Consider the following 23,500-nt stretch of genomic DNA (forward strand, 5'->3'; position numbering starts at 1 on the left):
TTAGCAGCCAAAAACTGGAAGCTGTTGGCGAAAGCCCATGACTGCACCTTGTGGATGGCTCCCTGTAGGCGCCGCTTGGCAACACCAGCACTGGCGGAACAGTATGAAATGCAGAAGTCATCTGCATACAGGAAGGGTGAGCTGCTGATACACCGTTAATAGCCACTAAAAATAGTGATACACTCAATACAGAGCCCTACATGACCCCATTCTCCTGGATGTGGGGGAACTATTGGAGGCACCAACTTGGACACCAAAAGCACGGAGCGACATGAAATTCTGTATAAAAATTGGTAGCGGGCCTCAGAGCCCCCACCCGTATAATGTGGCAAGTATATTATGTCGCCAGGTGGTGTCATATGGTTTGCGTAGATCAAAGAAGACGGTAACAAGGTGTTGGTGTCTGGAAAAGGCTGTTCAGATGGCAGACTTGAAGGAAACTAGATTATCAGTGGTAGAGCACCCCTGGCAGAAGCTGCCCTGACATGGAGCAAGTAGGCCACGTAACTCGTGGACCCAATCCAACCGCTGACACACCATACATTCCAGCAGCTTACAAAGACTGTTGGTGAGGCTGAAGGGCTGATAGCTTTCCACATCAAGCAGGTTTTTGCCAGGTTTGAGCACTGGGATGACGGTGCTCTCCCGCCATTGTGATGGAAAGATACCATCACACCAGATCCGGTTGAAGATGATTGGGAGATGGCACTTTTAGTCAGACGAGAAATGTTTAATCATCTGATTGTAGATTCAGTCTGGCCCAGGAGCTGTGTCAGTGCTATGTGCAAATGTGCTGAGGAGTTCCCACCCCATAAACGGGGTGTTATAGGGTTCACTGTGGCGTGTAGTGAACGAGATGACTTTCCTTTCAATCCATTGTTTGAGGGTGCGAAAGGCTGGGGGGGGTAGTTCTCCGACGCAGAGGCTTGAGCAAAGTGTTCGGCAATCGCGCTTGCGTCAGTACATAACACACCATTGATGCTAATGAAGAGGACACCTATTGCGGTCTGACACCCAAAAAGACATCTGATCTTCGTCCAGACTTGGGAAGGTGACGTATGGCACCCAATGGTCGACACATACCTCTCCCAGCACAACTGTTTCCGTTGTTTTATAAACTGGCATACACAGGCACGGAGCCGCTTAACCCTTTGTTTCCTGACATAAGAAAAAATTTACTTTTTAACATTTTCTTTTCAGAATTTATGCTATTGTGGCCGCAAATGACGGTAGGATTTTTTGTAAAATTTTATTTTATTTTTCACAACTTTTTCTCTCCTGGTACTCAGAAGTACCGTCAGACTCCATGGACAGAATCACAACATGCGCAGAAAAATGCTCCAATTTTTATAAGATGTACTTTATTCCACATAAACATCAAATATTTTTACATTAGAAAATTAATTAACAGAAATATGATATTTCTGAATTATTTTTTAAATTTCACATAAATTTATTCTAGAGCAACTTCACAATACATAGTAACTTAGCTGTACATTTTGACAGTATATACATATCACATATTTAGTGATACCTCATGAAATTGTAGGAAACAGTTCTTTTTCTCATTGCAGCACAAATACACTTTACATGTACTACATTGTGAATGTGGTCTCGACTGAATTTTATTTTTCGCACACATTTCGCATCGTCCTCTTTTACAACTGAACACTACAAAATGGTTTCCTCTGTTGCCAAGACGTACATCCTTCGGAACAGAAAAGTTATCCTTGGGAGAGTTATTTCATCTTTACCAGAGTTTCTCTTTTTGAGATTTGTCACTTGCTGTTCATTCATTAGCCCTAGTGCCACAGCACGTCTGAATTCCAGCAGTGGCAGTGCCCCATGTAGATCAGTGAAAATGACGTAAGCATTGACAAAAGCAATTTCTATTGCTCCCCAGAAGAGACGGTGCCACCATTTCTTTGATCGCTTGTCAAGACCGTAAGTTGAACGTAATCTGTCTGCATGATCCACACCACCCATGTTTTTATTGTAATCACATACAATAACTGGACATGGTATAGTCATACTAGTTCCATCTTTCTGTTTTCTTGTCACTATGCTCTGTTCAGTGCCATGGAAGTTTGATGCAAAATACACTACTTTATTTTCCTTCCATTAAAATACTGTTAGGTCTAAAGATGACTCTCTGTGATTTGATTTAGACATTTTTCTTTAGGTAAATTGCCTGGCAAACCTTTCCTGTGTGTTCTAATTGTTCCACAGGCAAATGTATTTACCGATTTCTATGTGAGAAAAAGTGGACAGAACAACTAGTGAGAGGTAATGCATTGTTGCTACAATAAAGTGTTCACACAACCTGACGGTACTAATAAGTCCGCCTTATATTTTCCACTTTATCTCATTCACATGCAACGTAATGCTTCAAACTATTATAAAGAAAACAAAGAAGATAAGTACATACAATGGAAAACTCAACGGAAGTTTCAATAAATTGCGCACAAATTCAGACAACACCATGGAAACAAGCACATACAATCTTCTGTTTTCACAGCAGCGCGCGAAAAACAATTTCAAGCTCTGACCACCAGAGAGGTCTATGTATTGCACAATAACATCTATGAAACAGTAGAGCAGAGTTACTGTTACATAGCGACAGGCTCTCAGACCACGAAACTGCACCACGAGAAAATAATGAGAGTCAAAACTTACTAGTACTTTTAAGTACCGTCAGGCAACAAAGGGTTAAAGGCTATCAGATGCTCCAGGGAAGGGTGTCGCTTATGTCGCTGTAGAGCTCACGGACACACTGAAATTGCCTTAGCGACTTCCTGCGACCACAAAGGGACTGTCTTTTGCTGGGGCACCCTAAAAAGTGAGGGATTGCGTTTCCTGCCACAGAAACGATTGTTGTAGTCACCTGCTCAACCATCACATCAATATTACCATGTGGGGGAGAGTCAACGTTGACAGATGAGAAAGTTTCCAGTCTGCCTTGTTTAAAGCCCATCTGGGCAGGCATCCGTGGGCCTGACACCAGGGCAGTGACAGGAAGATGGGCAAGTGGTCACTACCACACAGGTCGTCATGTGCTCTCCAGTGGATAGATGGGAGAAGTCCTGGGCTGCAAGTTGATGAATTAATGGCTGAGTAACTACCTCGAGCCACATGAAATGTGTGGCGGCCCCAGTATTTAAGAGGCAGAAGTCGAACTGAGACAGTAAAGTTTCAACATCTTTGCCTCGGCCAGTAAGCACATGGTCACCCCATAAGGGGTTATGGGCATTAAAATCTACCAAAAGTAGGAAAGGTTTAGGAAGATGATCAATCAGCGCAGCTATTACATTCAGGGGTACTGCACCATCTGGAGGAAGATATACATTGCAGACAGTTATTTCCTGCGCCGTCCGTATTCTGACAGCCACAGCTTCAAGAGGTGTTTGAAGCAGCAAAGTTTCACTACAGACTGGCATTAGGACATAAATGCAAACTCCACCTGACACTTGATAGTCACTACAGTTCCTGTAATATCCCTTATAGCCACAGAGGGCAGGGGCCCGCATTGCCGGGAACCAGGTTCCCTGGAGGGCAATGCAGAAAGCAGGCATAAAGCTTAACAGTTGCCGTAACTCAGCCAGGCGGTGGAAAAAACTGCTGCAATTCCACTGGAGGATGACATCATCCTGAGGCTGGGAAGGCATGGAACATTCAATGAGGCAGCTTAGACCTCAGGGTTACCTGCTGCCACCGACTTTTTGACTGAGCAGTCTATATCCATTGTGTCTGAGGGTCTGGCAAGATCCAAGTCCCCAGCAGACGCCAAAATTTCCACCCCATCCTCAGACATAGAGCTTGTAGGTAGTGGTGGTGTCGGTGCCATCGCAAGTTCCTTGTTCTTAGGAGTCTTCTTTTTCGATTTCTCACATTGTTCCCTGGGTTTCCCTGGCTGGGAGGACTTCACTGAATCAGTCTCCTGGACTGAGGATCAGTGTGAAGCCCCATGACCAGCTGCATTTGGGGTCTTCTGCTGCTGGCGGGTTTCGTCTTTCCCACTAGCAGAAACCTGGAAAGGGAGTGACCCTTCCTATCGAGAGGAGCCGAAGAAGCCTTACACTTCTCTGGCTCAGAAGTGGGAACTGAACTCCTAAATGGTTGGAGGAGTGTTGCTGCCGAAGTAGGTGATGTGGGAGCAACAGGAAGGGAAGTGGCCCCCCACCATCAAAGGGGCAAGTGTAGTCTCCCGGTTCTGAGAGGCAACAGGAATTCGAGGAACTGATGGGGCGACAACTGTTCTCATAGCAGCGGCGTATGAGGTGGTCATAGCCATAGGATGTAGGCGCTCAAATTTCCTCTTAGCCTCAGTGAAGGTCAGTCGATACAGGGTCTTATATTCAATGATTTTCCTCTCTTTCTGTAAAATCCTGCAGTCTCAGGAGCAAGGTGAATGAAGCTCTCCGCAGTGGACACAGATAGGAGGCGGGGCACATGGAGTACAGGGATGCGATGGACGTCCACAATATCGACATGGGACGCTCAAAGTACAGCGACAAGATATATGGCCAAACTTCCAGCACTTAAAGCACCCCATTGGGGGAGGGACATATGGCTTGATGTCACAGCGGTGGACCCTCAACTTGACCTTCTCGGGCAATTTCACCCTCAAAGGCCAAGATGAAGGCACTGGTGGCAACCTGGTTATCCCTCGGACCCCGATAGATGCGCCTGACAAAATGAACACCTCGCTACTCTAAATTGGTGCGCAGCTCATCGTCATACTGCAAAAGAAGGTGCCTGTGGAATATAATCCCCTGGACCATATTTAAGCTCTTATGAGGCGTGATGGTAACAAACATCTCCCAACTTGCCATAAGCGAGTAATGCCCGTGACTAGGCAGAGGATGCTGTTTTTATCAAAACTGACCCAGAGCACATTTTGGGCAAGCCCTCCACCTCCCCAAACTTGTCCTCCAATTGCTCCACAAAAAACTGACGCTTCATGGACATGAACTCTCATACATACGAGGTATCAGGGCGAATAAGTTTCACTGCCATCCTTAGACTGGTGTTCCTCCCATGGAACGGCCAGGGAGGGGAATGACTTGGGGTCATATTTATTAGCATTTAAGTTATACTTTGCCCGCTTAGAGACTGCTGGCGGCGGACCACAAGCAAGGGATGACGTACTACGCTTCATGGCGTGTCACCCACTCTGATGCCACCCACTTGACCAGGGGCCCTCCCTATGGACACCACACAGCTTCAGCAAATGCCACTTGGCAGGATGACCATTGCCAGGAGTCCTGATGCCCCAAGGTGACGGGCATCTACTCCTTGGCATACGTAGGGAGCTAACGGCACAGGCACCAGCAGAGCGAGCCCTGTGTTGTCAGGGGGCTACAACCAACAGGGAACATGGCGGCCTCATCACAATGGACTGGCTACTGTGCTGGATATGAGGTGCAAAAAAGTCCATGGTGATTGTCACCACAGAAAGTGAAACTGCATAGTGCCTGGTGGAAAACACACCCAGGAAGGTGTCCTCACCCAAAAGATGGAGAGTGGGCGGCACTGCAATGCAACGACGAGAAAGTGGGATAAAGATCTCAATGCACGATGGATATGATGCACCACATAAGGCTCTCTTCCCAAGTTGGCTCGCTCTTCAGGAAAAATTTTGAAAAATAGAGGTCAAACCCTACAGGGGGCCATCACAAATTGGCTAAGCCATCAGAGGCGCCTTTTAGTCACCTCTTATGACAGGCAGGAATACCTTGGGCCTAGTCTAACCCCCGGACCTGCAGGAGGGCATCTTCAAGGTATTAAGCATTTGTGACAAAGCAAGCTGGGATCTCTTCACTTCCTCTCGTTTTGCGATCTGCCTCCTTAAATTCATTTTATTTTCATTTCAGCCTAATTACCATTAACACGCATGAATATAATATGCTTTTTCATACAAGAGAAAGGGTGGTCCTCCATCTTAAGGAATATAGCACCAGGTCTAATTTTGTACATGTAATTAATTTCCTAATTTATTTTGACCATTCATAGTTAATATTTGTGTTACAGGGTAAAATCAGTAATTGTTTCACAACTTAGATTCTATTGTTGACTTATAAACAAATATAAATTCTGTACTAAATATAAACATTTGGAAGAAAAACTACTAAGATTCTTAAAGTATTTATTTCGCTCTATTCGAAAACATAATAGCCCTCAATTCCAAAATAATTACCACGTTTGTCAAAAGTATTGTTTGTGTAAGTATATCTGTTAATTTTATTATTTATACAAATGTTTCAGCCTAATCTTTGTGGTAGATGGAGCTATTAAAAAGAAGGAATTTTTTGATGTATTCAGTTCATTGAATGAGTTATGTTTTAATTTTAATTTCTGTAACTTAAACATCAAACAATGAATAGTTTCAGTGCCTATTATTATGAGGCTATACTAAGGAGTGATTTTTGGTCCCGAGACAGTCGGTCCATGGCCGATTTTCAGATGGGAGTTATGCATTGGTTAAATTAATAACAAGGCATCAACTTAACAGTGGAATATGTATAACACAAATAAGCAGTGTGTTAGAACAATTAATCACAATGTCTGTTCAATTTATTTGGGAAATAGTGTCACACATATCGTATTATTCTGCAAGAACTGCATGGTTAGGTTTTTACTGCTCATAGACATTCAATGGCAAACTATTGTACCTGTATGCTGATGTTGCCTGCAACGTATTAATGAGGCTTTTCGACATTTACCAATAGTGAACTGGCTATATAATTGTGTAATATTGTGGGGTTGTGAACACTGAAAGTAAAGAACCGAGAATCACAATTGAGCAACTGTCTGCTAAATCATTTACAGTACAGTGTTGAGTTTCCACTTCCTATTTTTCAGCCACTATAACAATGCAGCATGTTGACACGGAGGACTAATAAGGAAGAAATAAAACAAGAGAATGTCACACATGCTAACAGTACCTTCACAATATGTACATTTACTGATGTAGCTTGACATCACAATTTCAAGAGAATAGTGATTCTTCTACTCATTCACCATGTACTGTACATCCCACCAAGAAAGGGAACCTACAGTGCTACGAAACAAGTAAAGATACACATTAACAAAAGACAACTAAACGTTGCTTAAGCCCTACACTATATTAACAATAAATTATCACAATACTGCTTAATATTAGTTCTCTTTATGCCAGTTAAGTGTGTTCTAGTGAATTAGAAAGAAAGCTGCTGTTACTTCAGTTATATTAGGTAGCTGCAGGCTGCCTCAGAAACCTAATATTTACTTCATTAGTCAAGTATTATTCAAAGAAAATAGTAACCTAAATATGTAATTACACAGGACAGTTTACGACACACTACTTGCCATCCATCTAAAGGAGGAATCAAATCCTTGCACTAAAATAATCAGTGGAAGAGGTCACTCATGAGGAATGTTTTGTTTCTCAAATAACTCCACACCATAGTATATAACTTTGTTAAATCCTAGGTAAGAATGCAAAGTTTACACAAAAGTTATATTTCTGTCTTGTATTGATAGCGCAGATCACAGTTCTGCTTGAACTGATTTTTCACAACCACACTACACCTTGACTAAAATAACTGATTGGGGCAGTGGCTACGAGTCAGCCAACTGCAGTTCTTTTGTGATACCTATATGCCCACTACAATTACTGATTTTTTTTAGACACAACACAGCATTCTCAGGTGCAGTAGGATACACAGGGAGGGGAGAGCCAACTGTTGCCACATCTACCACCCCCACTGATGTACTTCCCACTGCTGCTGATGACGACAATAAAAATAATGTGAATGTATGTCTTGTTCTATTTGAATTGCATGTGCAGCTCTTGCTCGTTCTAAGTATGTGGAATGTTGTATACAACCAACAACCCTGCACCACCATAGTTGTTTGTCAGCCGCGAACCAAAATTTAGAAGGGAACATAATAATCGTTTACCACTAAATATGGCAAAGGCCCATTAAAGCATTTAACAATAACCACAAAAGCTTTCTATTGTTTTCCCACTAATATAACCTGACAAGTACCAAAAAATTTTGAAACTTAAAGATCTATCCATTATATAGGCACTGTGACTGTGATGGTTAAAGGTCTCCAGAAGTTACTATTATCAGCCCCCTTTTGTATTATTTTTCAATCTTTCTTTACTATGATCAGTTTTGAATCACTATCATCATATGGTACATATTTATTGCATGTTTGCAGCATTGCTGGAGCTGCACAGCTGTAGCCAGGTGTGAACTGTACAAACTTCTCAATACATTCTGTGCGTACATATTTCGTTCTATTGCCACAGCTACACAAGCCACAACAATGCTTCAAATATGCAATAAATATGTACCATCTAACAATAAATCGCTTGTCAACTCAAAACCGGTCATGGTAAATAGTAAATGAAGAACAAAATCAAAGGTGACTGGCTGCTGGAAATTAACACATTTTTAAATCTGAACTGGAATTGCTGCTTCTGGCAACTTCTGCTCTGAAGACAGATATCTAACAAAAACCTTATAGCATAAAAGACTATAATGATTGTTTATGCTAGTTAGAAGTAGATGTAAATATTCCTTAACAGTAACATGAGCACTGACAGAGACCAGTATGTTCATTATTATTAGTTTTCAGCCAGTGAGCTATCTGGTAATCTGTAAGTAGCTAGTATATAGCCATAAACACAAAGAAGAGTGTTTTTAATTAGTCAAAACACAAACTATATGTGAAGAACAAAATCATTCTATAAAAAAGGATCTGCTGCTCTAACTATTACAAAAGGTAGACTGGCATAACAAAATCATAACTCTATCCATCTGTTTCAACCAGTAATGCCATCAGTGTGGTTTACACTATTTCAAGAACAGACAATATGACGACCACGACATCACTCATTACACCTGCAAACAAACATAAGTAACATGTGAAGTATAACTTCAGCAACAGGATGAAACTAACAGGACAACTGAATAAAGAAGGTGGTTTCAGGCACGGACAAATGAAATATATGTCAGTAAGAATAATGACACTACTGCCAAACAAATATTTGCCCAAAAATCTAGCACACGAAATCCTCAAAATGTAACACACAAAACTCACAAAAACGAAAACTAGTGGTGTTGTAAATTTCGATATCTCAAATGAAGACTACAACACCAGTAACCAATAAACAACTCAAAAACTCAACATCATAATTTTTACTTTACCTACATAGCTCCAACAAAGCCCTAGATACCAGGAACCAACATACAACTCAAACATTCCAGAATGAGATTTTCACTCTGCAGCGGAGTGTGCGCTGATATGAAACTTCCTGGCAGATTAAAACTGTGTGCCCGACCGAGACTCGAACTCGGGACCTTTGCCTTTCGCGGGCAAGTGCTCTACCAACTGAGCTACCGAAGCACGACTCACGCCCGGTACTCACAGCTTTACTTCTGCCAGTACCTCGTCTCCTACCTTCCAAACTTTACAGAAGCTCTCCTGCGAACCTAGCAGAACTAGCACTCCTGAAAGAAAGGATATTGTGGAGACATGGCTTAGCCACAGACTGGGGGATGTTTCCAGAATGAGATTTTCACTCTGCAGCGGAGTGTGCGCTGATATGAAACTTCCTGGCAGATTAAAACTGTGTGCCCGACCGAGACTCGAACTCGGGACCTTTGCCTTTCGCGGGCAAGTGCTCTACTAACTGAGCTACCGAAGCACGACTCACGCCCGGTACTCTCAGCTTTACTTCTGCGAGTACCTCGTCTCCTACCTTCCAAACTTTACAGAAGCTCTCCTGCGAACCTAGCAGAACTAGCACTCCTGAAAGAAAGGATATTGTGGAGACATGGCTTAGCCACAGACTGGGGGATGTTTCCAGAATGAGATTTTCACTCTGCAGCGGAGTGTGCGCTGATATGAAACTTCCTGGCAGATTAAAACTGTGTACCCGACCGAGACTTGAACTCGGGACCTTTGCCTTTCGCGGGCAAGTGCTCTACCAACTGAGCTACCAAAGCACGACTCACGCCCGGTACTCACAGCTTTACTTCTGCGAGTACCTCATCTCCTACCTTCCAAACTTTACAGAAGCTCTCCTGCGCAGGAGAGCTTCTGTAAAGTTTGGAAGGTAGGAGACGAGGTACTGGCAGAAGTAAAGCTGTGAGTACCGGGCGTGAGTCGTGCTTCGGTAGCTCAGTTGGTAGAGCACTTGCCCGCGAAAGGCAAAGGTCCCGAGTTCGAGTCTCGGTCGGGCACACAGTTTTAATCTGCCAGGAAGTTTCAACTCAAACATTGTGTTACAAATTTCACTTCACCAATATACCTCAAACAAAGCTGAACCTGTACACAACTCCAAAACCCCATGACACAAATTGACCTATATGGCAGCAAAAAACAAAGTTGAATGTACAATAACCCAACACACACAAATTTTAAAATCCATTATCCACACTTTCAATTACTTTACATAAAGCAAAGCCCACAGTACAACAAACTAAACCGTGCTCACATGGCTAATACCAGAAACATATTCTAATGGTACATCAATACCCCTGATACCAACCAATCACAATTATCACATACTAACAAGAAAAATTTCAAAATTCAAGAAAAATTGCATCACCATCAATTTCAATATACACAAACTATAATCAACTCATAGCATACATAGAAAATAAAACAAAAATACCATCTCCCACTGCAACAAGCAACTATCTACTCAAATATCTGTATCTTATTCACAACTGAACAAAAAATAAAAATTAATATTAAATCTCCGAATATAAGAAACACACGGAACTAAAATTTCCAAACATAAAAATGAATCCATCAGCCACAATATGCAAATTCGAACTATCACCAGAAAACCAGCACAATAGCAACCTGAAACACTCAATTCTTGTCAAACAACTCGATAACTAACATCTAGCACAAGAGAGCACCACCAAATACAACACACCATCTACAAACACAGACAGACTCAAAAACATCAAACCTCACCATGACATCACACACCATATCACAGTTACATCATAGGTCTAAGCAGATGGCTGTAACATCAGTACCTGACCTTGTGCAAATAACCTGACGTTAGCGTCAGATAGTAAATAGTGATGAGGCAGTAACGGCCAGTTGGCAAGAAAACAGGTCTAAATTATGTAGAATGAAGCTTAATTACTGTTGGAACATTTGTTCAGTGTGCGTCTTTTTTGTACAACCCAGAAAGGTCAATACTGCCTGCTTTGCACTTCGAAGTCTTTCTCACTGTACTGCCCCACAAGCAGGTCTGACAGCATACTTTTATTCCATCTGTCCTACAGCATTTTCTTTGTAAGTGGCACAGCTAAGATCTTAAAATTGTCCATTCTAACACAAATTCTTATACTTAATCCTAAACCATTTACTTCCTAGAGCTACTTATAAAGAGTGAATTTCGTAGACACTGATTTGATTTACGAATTTTCTGAACGGAAGCTGAGACATTCGCATAAACCTTTACCTGCTATTTCAACTTTCCCGCAGTATCTCCAGTTCTGCTTCATTTTAGATTCAGCTTTTAGCGAGTTTCATCATTAAATACGGTGGTGAATGAATATTAAGTCCAAGAACTTTGTTAGTTAACAACTCAAAGTGTTTAAATGAGAGTTCACTTTGAAAAATCCTTCCAACACTCATTAAAACAGTACTAAGTTGCATACAACACAGCTGTGTACTCTTTTAATACATGCTTACAACTATGTAACTAATTCTGCAGTTTATAATGTTCATCAGTAAAACACTACACTTGCAGCTTGAGTACATACTTCACAGTATTAAATAACTCCTATACATTTATACAGGGTGTTACAAAAAGGTACGGCTAAACTTTCAGGAAACATTCCTCACACACAAAGAAAGAGAATATGTTATGTGGACATGTGTCCGGAAACACTTACTTTCCATGTTAGAGCTCATTTTATTACTTCTCTTCAAACCACATTAATCATGGAATGGAAACACACAGCAACAGAACGTACCAGAGGGACTTCAAACACTTTGTTACAGGAAATGTTCAAAATGTCCTCTGTTAGCGAGGATACATGCATCCACCCTCCGTCGTATGGAATCCCCGATGCGCTGATGCAGCCCTGGAGAATGGCGTATTGTATCACAGCCGTCCACAATACGAGCACGAAGAGTCTATATATTTGGTACCGGGGTTGCGTAGACAAGAGCTTTCAAATGCCCCCATAAATGAAAGTCAAGAGGATTGAGGTCAGGAGAGCGTGGAGGCCATGGAATTGGTCCACCTCTACCAAACCATTGGTGACCCAATCTGTTGTTGAGAAGCGTACGAACACTTCGACTGAAATGTGCAGGAGCTCTATCATGCATGAACCACATGTTGTGTCGTACTTGTAAAGGCACATGTTCTAGCAGCACAGGTACAGTATCCCATATGAAATCATGATAACGTGCTCCACTGAGCGTAGGTGGAAGAACATGGTGCCCAATCAAGACATCACCAACAATGCCTGCCCAAACCCGTTCACAGAAAATCTGTGTTGATGACGTGATTGCACAATTGCGTGCGAATTCTCGTCAGCCCACACATGTTAATTGTGAAAATTTACAATTTGATCACGTTGGAATGAAGCCTCATCCGTAAAGAGAACATTTGCACTGAAATGAGGATTGACACATTGTTGGATGAACCATTCGCAGAAGTGTACCCGTGGAGGCCAATCAGCTGCTGATGGTGCCTGCACACGCTGTACATGGTACGGAAACAACTGGTTCTCCCATAGCACTCTCCATACAGTGACGTGGTCAACGTTACCTTGTACAGCAGCAACTTCTCTGACGCTGACATTAGGGCTATCGTCAACTGCACGAAGAATTGCCTCGTTCATTGCAGGTGTCCTCGTCGTTCTAGGTCTTCCCCAGTCGCGAGTCATAGGCTCGAACGTTCCATGCTCCCCAAGACGCCGATCAATTGCTTCGAACGTCTTCCTGTCAGGACACCTTTGTTCTGGAGACACCTTCGTTCTGGAAATCTGTCTAGATACGAACGTATTCACTCCAACAGTAACTGCAGGCGGAGTTAAAGTGGTTTTCCACACCAACATTTCAATTTCTACGTTCACACTACAAACAAATTTACGACAAGTGCTTCAACTTTTGACTCTTCTGCACTTCAATTTTCTCTGTCACTTGCAGTGCCGAAGATGCGCAATTAACAGGCTACACGACTGCCGGGCTCGGCTATTGCCCCACAATTATTTTAACTGATGAACTTACCCCCTGAATGTGAACGTCTATTATGCTTCTTATTCCCTCTCCAACAATTTTTCAACCCGCTTTTCGTCTGTTTTAAATCGGAATAGCCCATGCCTATTACTATTAGAGTTCACTGCAGCATCTGCCATCATGATCAAAACAATAACAAACACAGATCCTTCTGCCCGCCAAAATTTGCCTCTTCAAAGTTTATACTCACAACGCCTTCAACTGAGTGTGGTAACTACTTTGAAGTATGTCACTTTCCTTGTTTCGCTGTCGTTAAAGTATTGTGCGATTCACCGGCAAACACTGTGCTTATATCGGTTTATTACATATTTACAAAAATTAAAAAAACAAAGTAAATTGACTAATTCAAGGTATGCTAGGTCCATGGAAATACATGATTATTACATTTCACTGTAATGGTTCGACACTCGTTAATTATCGATAGCGGAGCCCGGCAGTCGTGTAGCCTATAAATTGCGAATCTTCGGCGCTGCAAGTGACACTGGCACCAGAGCGGCCTGAGCTGGCGAGGTGAGCGCATCGCTGCTGTTGCGCGCTTCGCTTACTCGGCCGTTGAGAGCTCGTGAAGAGGTTTTCTGTGCTGTGGGCGCCGCAGAGAGCAAATTGTCGTGCGTTGTTTTGACAACGCGTGCAAATTGTCGTGTTCCGCGCCTCGCAGCATGGGGAAGAAGGGTGCGCAGAGGAAACCTGCCGCTACGAAGGGTCCTTCGGTTGTGCAACTCACTGAGTCTGCCGACCATGCAAGGAACTCCAGAGAAGATGAGTCGCGGCCTGTCCCCCCTTTGTACCTCAAGTGCAAAGGCGGGTGGACAGCGCTGTTCGACAGCATGACGAATTGCACTCGGAACGAGGTGGTCTACGAGTCTGTCGATACAGACTCGCTGATCTGCGTTCGAGCCGCAAACGTGGCCGACCACAGGGCGATCAAGGTCGCAGTGGCCGACCACATCGTCGACGCGCCGCCGGCGCGTGAGAAGGCACCTTCCGTAGGAAGGATGAAGACGACTAAGGCACTCCTCAGGGGGTTACCTTGGTGCTGTGATGAGGCAGCGGTCTGGGAAGGGCTGCTGCGAGCCGGGTTTGGTAATGCAGCCGCAAGGTTGCACAACCGAACCAACAAGAAGGCGCCGCTCTATGCCGTGACCGTGCAAACGGTCGACAGCGGGAGCGACATCTTCGTTTTGCGGAAGTTGCTGGGCTTCCCGGTTACGACGGAGGCTCTCCCGACCGCCATGGATCCTCAGCCCCAGTGCTTCAGGTGCCAAGGCGAGGGCCATGTTGCGAAGTATTGCCGTAACGCGGCGCGGTGCGTCAAGTGCTCAGGTGAGCACGACAGCCGCGACTGCGATCGCGGCAGCAACGCTCTGCCGACTTGTGTCCGGTGTGGCGGCCCGCACGTCGCCAGTTGGCGCGGTTGCGCAGCTTTCTCAAGCCGCAACCGTGACGGGGGTGGCGAAGGGGCCGCAGCAGCACCGACGCAGCAGCAGAAGAGAAGATGACGTCGGAAACGGCGTAGGGCGCAGAACAGCCCGGCGCAGCTGAGGGACGGCGCAGCAGCAGATCCACCTGCCAGGGGCAGGGACGGCCGCTCGGAAACGGGCAGCCAGGATGCAGCTCGCTCTCCCATGAAGAGATGTGACCTCGAACTCGGCACCACCGTGAAGGAGGCCACAGCAGCCCTCAAAGCCATCATGGCGGCAGAGAGGGCTGCCTTCGCAGCCGCCGTGGCTGCAGAGAAGGAAGAGGCCTTGAGGCAACTGCGAGCAGTTTTCGCCCAAGGCCTCAGCACAGTCGTACCTGCGAACACTCCTGCGACCTCGCAGAAGGACGTTCGCGCGCCTATCCCAGCTTTTGTTCCAGCAGCACCGCAGGTGAGAGGCGCAAAGAAGACAACCGCTGCTCCAGAGGAGCCGGTGGCGACGCCGCCCGCTGCGGGAGCGGCCCCCTCAAGGGACCGAGAAGACAGGAAGGCAGCCGTCATCGCGCAAGTGCGAGCGAACGGCGTGCATCTCTCTGACGCTGAAGCGGCGCAGATCACTGGACAAGAGGAGCAGCTCGCAGCTGCAATGCAGAAGGGCTGCGCCGTGCAGTAGAAGAGGACGCTGTACGGTAGCCGATCGCCGTCGTTATGCGCCAGCCTGATGAAGCTGCACCAAGTCACTGACGACAAGGCGCAGCAGAGGGCCTAACAGCAGCGCATGCGTTGCCGCGCCGAACTTTTATGTTACAGGGAGGAAGCCACTGCGGCCGGCCCAGGAGACTACAAGCGAGCCCAGCCGCAGCACCAGCCTGACCCGGCTAACGACCACGCAGCACACAGGTAACGTTGCACAATACCTCACGCTAACCACCCCTCACCTTGCATGCTCTGTCGCAGCTAGCAAGCCGCTACTGCCCTTACTACCCGTCCTACTGTCGCAGAGGTTTTTTTCCCTTGGCGCTGGCCTTGGCACTTTTTTTCCTCTGCTCTTAAAACCACTACCCTTCGATCGTTTTCGAGCACTACTATCTCCTGATGGACCATGTTAATGAGTAGTCTTACCCAGACACATGGATAACATCACAGCCTGCATCCTGTGACGCCTGATTCAAAACTAACATGCTTACGGAGGTGACAGTAGAACTTTTGTGTTGGTCACCACGTTGGTGCGGGCATGGAGGGGCCCCATCCTATATATATTGCTGCAAGTGACAGAGAAAATTGAAGTGCAGAAGAGTCAAAAGTTGAAGCACTTGTCGTAAATTTGTTTGTAGTATTAACGTAGAAATTGAAATGTTGGTGTGGAAAACCACTTTAACTCCGCCTGCAGTTACTGTAGGAGTGAATTAAGTAGCTCTGCAGTTGCTGTTGCCGGTCCCAAGCCTGGAGAAAGGAGGAGGGTTGGCATAAAAGCCGTAAAAGAATCGACATAAAATAGTTGGAGAGATCCTGTAAAGCTTACTAACTTAGTTGTAATGATGACGACGTTAATAATAATATAGATTAACCCATATATTTTCAACTTCATTGTGTCCCTCACATAAAGCAGCTACCGGTACCTCGCACCTCTCTAAATATAGTCTTATTGCTGCTTGTGGCCAATGGAGGGATCGAACATATCAGGCAAGAATGCTGGATCTTACCGAATCTATGCAACCGAAACGCAAACGCTTTTGGGCATAACTGTTTGTATTGAATAAAACTTTTCGTGGTTAACGCTATTCTTATAACAGTTTATGAATGGAGTAACTTTCATCCCCTTCGGGCTTTTGACAGTTCCCGCTATTATCTGTCAGTGTAACAGTACTAAAAGGATCTGTCGTTCGAAAGAATAGCGTGTACAGTTTCCAAGTCGAGACAAAGTTATTGTAGAAGTGGACATAAGGAATCGGGTATTCTAATCATTGCTTCTCAGTATATTTATTAATTAATCAAATTTGTTGCAAATAATATATCTCTATTTGCAACCAATAGCTCAATATATATTATCAATACTAGTAATAAGAACAATTTACATAAAAATCTAAAATCACTTACCTTGGTCCAAAAAGGACCCCAATATTCAGTAACACACATTTTCAATACATCACCAGTAACCATTAAAAAATATGTTTCAGATAAAGCACAGTTTAAACAGAGTTTGAAAGACTTTTTGGTAGACAACTTCTGCTCTGTACACGAATATCTTCACAGGAATTGTTAGACCAGCTTAAGAAAAATTTCAGTTTTGACAGCACTTGGTCACTTCAGTCAAGATTAAGTATGTTGTGTATGATGATACATTTGTCAAAAGTTCATAACTAGGTTTCATTCTGACTGTATCTTTTCTCTAAATAGCAGTTCTAATTTACTGTAATGTGTTCACATATTATGAGAATCTCCTAACAAATGGTTGGGGAAGTGAGCGTTATATTCATATGTTCTATATTGCTTATGTTATACTTTCTGAGATGTTCCACACCCATGAGACTTGTCTCATTTTTGGGTCTATGGAACGAAACTTAATCTAATCTAGAAAGAAAATTTCATCTTATCAAAACAGTTGATAGAAATCATGAATTAAAATAGCCTACCACATAGTCCAGTACGAGTATGTATGTATTTAGAATATGATTTATCACCTCTTTGTAATGTTTAGTTGTGTCTCAGCTACATTTTCATGCATGACAGAGAAAGAATTCAAAGTATGACCAGTAGTAAATTTGGCGAAAATTGCAGTGATCCCTTAGATTGCCCTCATCTGAAGAAAAGTTGGTTTTCTAATTTATAATTGAGCTTACTGTTGATTTGATAATTTTATGACCAACCTTGCCTTTCATTTGCAGAAATTCACTGGTTGCACCGAAAGTAACATTGCTGTTTACTTGATTAGTAGAAAATTGAAATAATCATAGGGATTTTCAAGATTTGTTTCCCACTCTGATGCCTTACTGCCCCCTTTCTCTATCATCATCATCATCATCATCTGGGGTGAGTAAATCCCATTGGTGAAGATTGTAGACAATGTTTAGCATACTCACTGTTTAAAAGTGCTGTATATTAAAGCATAGGTGTTCAAACTGAGTGCCTAAATTCAAGTCGTCATGTGACCAGAAACAAATGATAAATAATTTAAAACATATTTTGATTCACTTGTTCATGATAATGACAATTCTGTTTGCCTCTTGTTTGTGGAAATACGCCATACACCAATATTTTCTGCCATGTTCTTATTGGTAACGACTTGTTTATGCTTAGGTGTCGATGCATTAAGGTTGATTACATGCAGGTATATGAGGCGTAGACGCGCATTAAGGCTGATTACACGCAAATGAAGAGTGTGGGAAGTAGGCCTAGAGTTAAAGATGTGTTTAGTTGTGTAGATGGTTGTTGTATCAATGGAAATATTTTCCTTGTGAATTCACTGTGGTACTGCAAAACATTTAACTGCAGCTGCCAGATAAATAAGCAAACATTGAACTTTTTGCAGGGCAAATCAGCTTGTTGAACAGATACAGAAGTAGAGCAAGTTGTACATGTGAAACAATAATCTTCTGTTTTTTGCCTTGTTTGTGCAGTCACAGACAGGTAGGGCCAAATTGGAAGAGAAACAGATAGCTCTAAAAATAAATGTGACTTTGGTGACAAGTGCATGCAGTGATGCAAACCTCTTAAACAAGTACTTTGTTTCTGTTACTGACAGCTTGGGATTTTCAGGTTCAGTAAACAGTGCAATGGAGTACCTGAGACCAGTGTTTACAAATAACTGCAGTAAAATGGGAATGACACTTACATCTCCCTAAGAAGTAGCACCCATCATAAAATCCTTAACATCTAAGTATTCCAGTGGTTATGGTAATATATCAACAAAGTTAACCAAAGAGTGCTCATGCAAGGTCAGTTCTGTCTGAAGCTATTTGTGTAATCAATCTCTTACCAGTAGAACATTTCCATAGTGCCTAAAATATAAAGCCTCTTTACAAGAAGGGGGGTGATGAGATACCATCAAACTATCAACCAATTACACTTTTGCCAGCTTTTCCAAAAACATTAGAAAATGTTGTGTTCAGGAGTCTCCTTAAGCATCTGATTGCAAATAATATATTGTTCAAATCACAGTTTGTGTTTCTTAAGGGTTCTGATAGAGAGAAAGCTATTTACATCTACAGTGATAACGTATGTAATGAATTAGATAACAAATTAGAGGCTACTGGCATTTCCTGTGACCTGTCAAAAGCGTTTGACTGTGTGAATCACAGCATTCTCTTAGGTGTCACCAGCAGTGCTGCAAAATGGTTTGAGTCTTATTTAACTACCGTAACAGGAAACAAAGGGTGTCGTTGAGAAATACCTGTGCAGTAAACAGTCAGCCTTCATCTGATTGGGAATTAATTACATGTGGCATACCTCATCTTGGGTCTGTTGCCTTTTCTTGTGTGCATTAATGACTTCTCACCAATTACATTGCCAGATGCTAAGTTTGTTTTGTTGCAGATGATATAAACATTGCAACAAGTAGGAAGTCAAGTACAGATTTAGAAATGGCTGCTAATAAAATTTTCACTGACATTAATAAATGATTTAAAGCTAATTCACTGTCATTAAACTTTGAAAAGACCCACTGGAACCTGTTAGAGATTCATTCTAGCAAGTGTACAGCACATGAAGACATGCAGATCAAAGAGGTTGACAATGGTAAATTTATGTGATTACAACTCAATAATAAATGCTGCTGGGAAGGGATTTCCAATGAGAATGATGTCAGATGTAGTGGATATAAAAAAAAAACTTGCATAATTTGCTTACTTTCATTCTATTATATCATATGTGATCGAATTCTGGAGTAACTTGCAAAGTCGAGCAAAAGTTTTTAGCATCCAAAAACATGTAACAAAGACTCATTTGTTGTGTAAATTCAGGAAAATCATGTAGAAATCTGTTCAAGGAACTTTGAATTCTAACCATTTCCTCCAAGTATATTTATTCTTAATGAAATTTGTTGCAAGTAATATATCTCTATTTCCAACCAATTGCTCAATACATTGGAATAAGAACAAGCTACATAAAACCTAAAATCACCTATCTTCGTCCAGAAAGGGGTCAAATAGTCAGGAACACACATTTTCAATAAATTACCAGCAACCATTAAAAACTTGGTTTCCGATGAAGCACAGTTTAAACAGAGTTTGAAAGACTTTTTGGTAGGCAGCTTCTTCTACTCTACAGATGAATATCTTAACATTGACTGTTAGATCTTCAATTTTGACAGCAATTGGTCACAACTGACAAGATTAGGTATTTTGTGAACGATAAATTTATTAAAAGTGCACACTTTCTTACTTGTGTCACACCCAAGTGGATCATTTCATTTTTGGGCCCCTGGAAGGAAAACTGAATCTAATCTAATTCCATTTCACTATATTCACAATACTTTCTTGGTAGTAGTCCTACTGCTGTGTTGACATTGTCAGGTCCTATAAACATCTCTTGCCCATATAGCAATTTTGCCACAATTGTCGTATCAGAATAGACTCAAACACTTATTCTACATTACTTGCCCGCAGAATTGAAATACTGAGTGGGGACAAGGTATTCAGTTATTTTCATTTACAACAAAGCATTCATATGCAGTCAATAGCTACATGAATAATTTTGATAACAACTTTTACATTGAGAATTGACAAAATGTGGTTGTGGAAGTGATGTAATCAACTAATTGATATGTGACAAGCGCAGTGTCTCTCTAATTTCTCATGTTCATGTTGCTTCTGTTCCGGTTTATTTGGTAATGTGTATACCTGTGTCTTTTGTATTTGTGCACAATAAAGTGTGGTTTACACTGAGGTGAAAAAAGTCATAGAATAGTGATGGCGGTAGTATCATGTATACAACGTATAAAAGGACAATGCATTAGCAGAGTGGTCATTTGTATTCGAGTGATTCATGTGGAAAGATTTCCAACCTGACTGCGGCCACATGAGGGGAATTAACAGCCTTTGAACATGGAATGGTAGCTGGAGCTAGTTTTGTGACATTTCATTTCAGAAATCATTAGGGACTTTAATATTCCGAGATCCACAGTGTCAAGAATGTGTCAACAGTACCAAATTTCAGGCACTGTGGGAGCTGGTGGTGGCTCCATATTTGTGTGGTCTGTTTTTATAGAATGGACTTGCCCCTCTGGTCCAACTGGACCGATCATTGAATGGAAAAGGTTATGTTCAGCTACCTGAAGACCATTTGCAGCTATTCATGTTTCAAACAATGATGGAATTTTTATAGATGACAGTGCACCTCGTCACCGGGCCACAACTGTTCACGGTCGGTTTAAAGAACATCAAGGTGCATGATTTGGGCACCAGATTGCCGAACATGAATCCTTTCAACTATTTATGGGACATAATTGAGATGTCAGTTCATGCGCAAACTTGTACACCAGCAACACTCGCAATTATAGAGACAGCATGGTTCAATGTTTCTGCAAGGGATTTCCAATGACTTATTGAGTTCATGCCATGACGTGTTGCTGCACTACTCCGGGTAAATGCAGGCCCAACATGATATCAGGAGGCATCCCATAACTTTTGACACCTCAGTGAATTACACTGTTAGTCCGTGAATGTATTTTATGTTTAGGTGATAGTGCCTTTCCATAATTTGTGAACCCAAAGAAGAAATTCCACTCTCAGGGATAGGTTATCCGCTGCAATTTGCATAGGTAAGTACTGTCAGGAATATGATTCATAACCTTCTACATTCTGTCAGTGGCGACATCCAGGTCATTAAAAATGAGATCGAGATTCTACAGTGCCTGCCTCCTGTGTTTCAACTGCTAGATTCTGTACCACACACTGATCCATTTTGGAACATCACGGTTTCAACCACACTGGTCATGACATCAAATTCAGAGTGAACATGTTTCCAGGCATTTCACATTCACTGATACCACTTGTGAGATAAACATAAATATCCACTCATTGGCTTCCAGAGTCCTCCCACACTTTATTTGCAAGTTCAGGCCCCACTGTTTGAGCCTAGTCAATTGCCAATTCAGTTGCAGTAAATGGAGAGAGTTTTCAAGCAACGGAAAATTAGTGACACTTTTGAACAGTTCACTTTAGCATTCAGTGCTCTTGATCAACATGTTACTTCATTGGTGTTGGACATTATATTACGACCGTCCCTGCACCAAGCCTACATTGCTCTCATGGTGGTGCTAATTTCACATTGCACAAAATCGATGGGTCAAAGGCTCATGCAAATGCTATAAAATGAGAAGCATGAGGACATGATACCATCTGAATTCTGGAGACATCTGCATGGAATGATTATCAGTTTGGATGCTTTGCTGTTACACATTTTGCAACAACAATTGCTTCGAAAGCGAGGTTAATTTTAATTGCTCAGGATGAACAGCCACTATACTAGTTACCAATGAAGCAAACGCCTTGCTTGACACATATGCCACAGTGGCTGCCACGATAACTTCCATTCACTCTGAAGAAAGCTGAACCATCCCAGACCAGCCCAACGTGCTGCTGCCTCACCACCGTGCCACCTCCACCTGAAAGCCACAGAGAGTTCTTGAGAACCTGTGGACTCTCTGCGCTACTGTCAAGAGGCTAACTAAGCTGTTGGAAATGTTAAAGCTATGGATTGTGACAGCTGAGAGCAAATGTACCCCCTGCACATGCCCACAGTGGTCTCATAACCATGGGACCACTCAGACTAATGTTTGCTGTTCCACAGACCTTTTGGTCACCTGGCAGCTAACTGCAAGAAATCATGTTTGCACTCAAATGCCGAGACACGATTTGGTCCAGGTGCAACAGTAGGACACCCACTAACAGCACCTGCTGTTTAAGAACAGTTAGCCGACTACATCAAAAATAAAGTATAGGACTGTTCAGCCTACCACTTGTATCGGCATGACTCCAAAGCTGCCAACTACTGAATGGCTACACAACAATACATCACAAAGGTTGTTCGTTACCAACCACTATTCAGGGATAGTGTTATTAATCGAACAGGATCAGAGATCAGCACACTGCTGACTACATTCTACCCAGATGCAAAACAACACACTATGGCCAATTTAGTGGCATTTATAAAGTCTGTCATATGCACATATGGTCACCAAATATTTGAGGTTGACAAAGGTCTCTTCATGAACTTCAAGTGGACTTTTGCGTTAACCAACATTGCTCAACCTATTTTGGGTGGTGATTTCATCACACAGCCTGCACTGACCACCAATTTACTAAATGAGTGACTGATACACTCTGTCAACTGACTTACTATTCTTGCAGGAAAGGGTCATTCATCAAAGTACACAATGCCCAGAGTGTATAATTTAAGTGCTAATACCTCAAATGACCATCGTCATTACTGGGAGTCCTACTGCCACAACTTGAAATCACACCTCCAGACCATGAGAAAAGATTACATAACAATGAGGTGTGAAATAATCAAGTCACATGAGGATAATGTGATGTTGATGGATATCCTATTGGAAACAGAAGACAAACTCCAAGTGGCCCTTAAAACATTAGAACAACATAGGACACCTCCACATTTTATCCGTGCTCTGCACATGACTGTGTCCATGGATTAACAATGGCCCGTAAAACTACAGGGCAGGGTCACACATACTGCAGTGCACCATATCTGTACCAAACCTGGTCTGCTTTGGACTGCATGGAAATGACTACCACCGATGTCCAGTGGCTACACAATGGCACCAGGGGAACCATCACCTCACACCCCTCT

The sequence above is a fragment of the Schistocerca nitens genome, chromosome 3 (genome assembly GCF_023898315.1).
Source record: "Schistocerca nitens isolate TAMUIC-IGC-003100 chromosome 3, iqSchNite1.1, whole genome shotgun sequence".
NCBI classification, from domain to species: Eukaryota; Metazoa; Arthropoda; class Insecta; order Orthoptera; family Acrididae; genus Schistocerca; species Schistocerca nitens.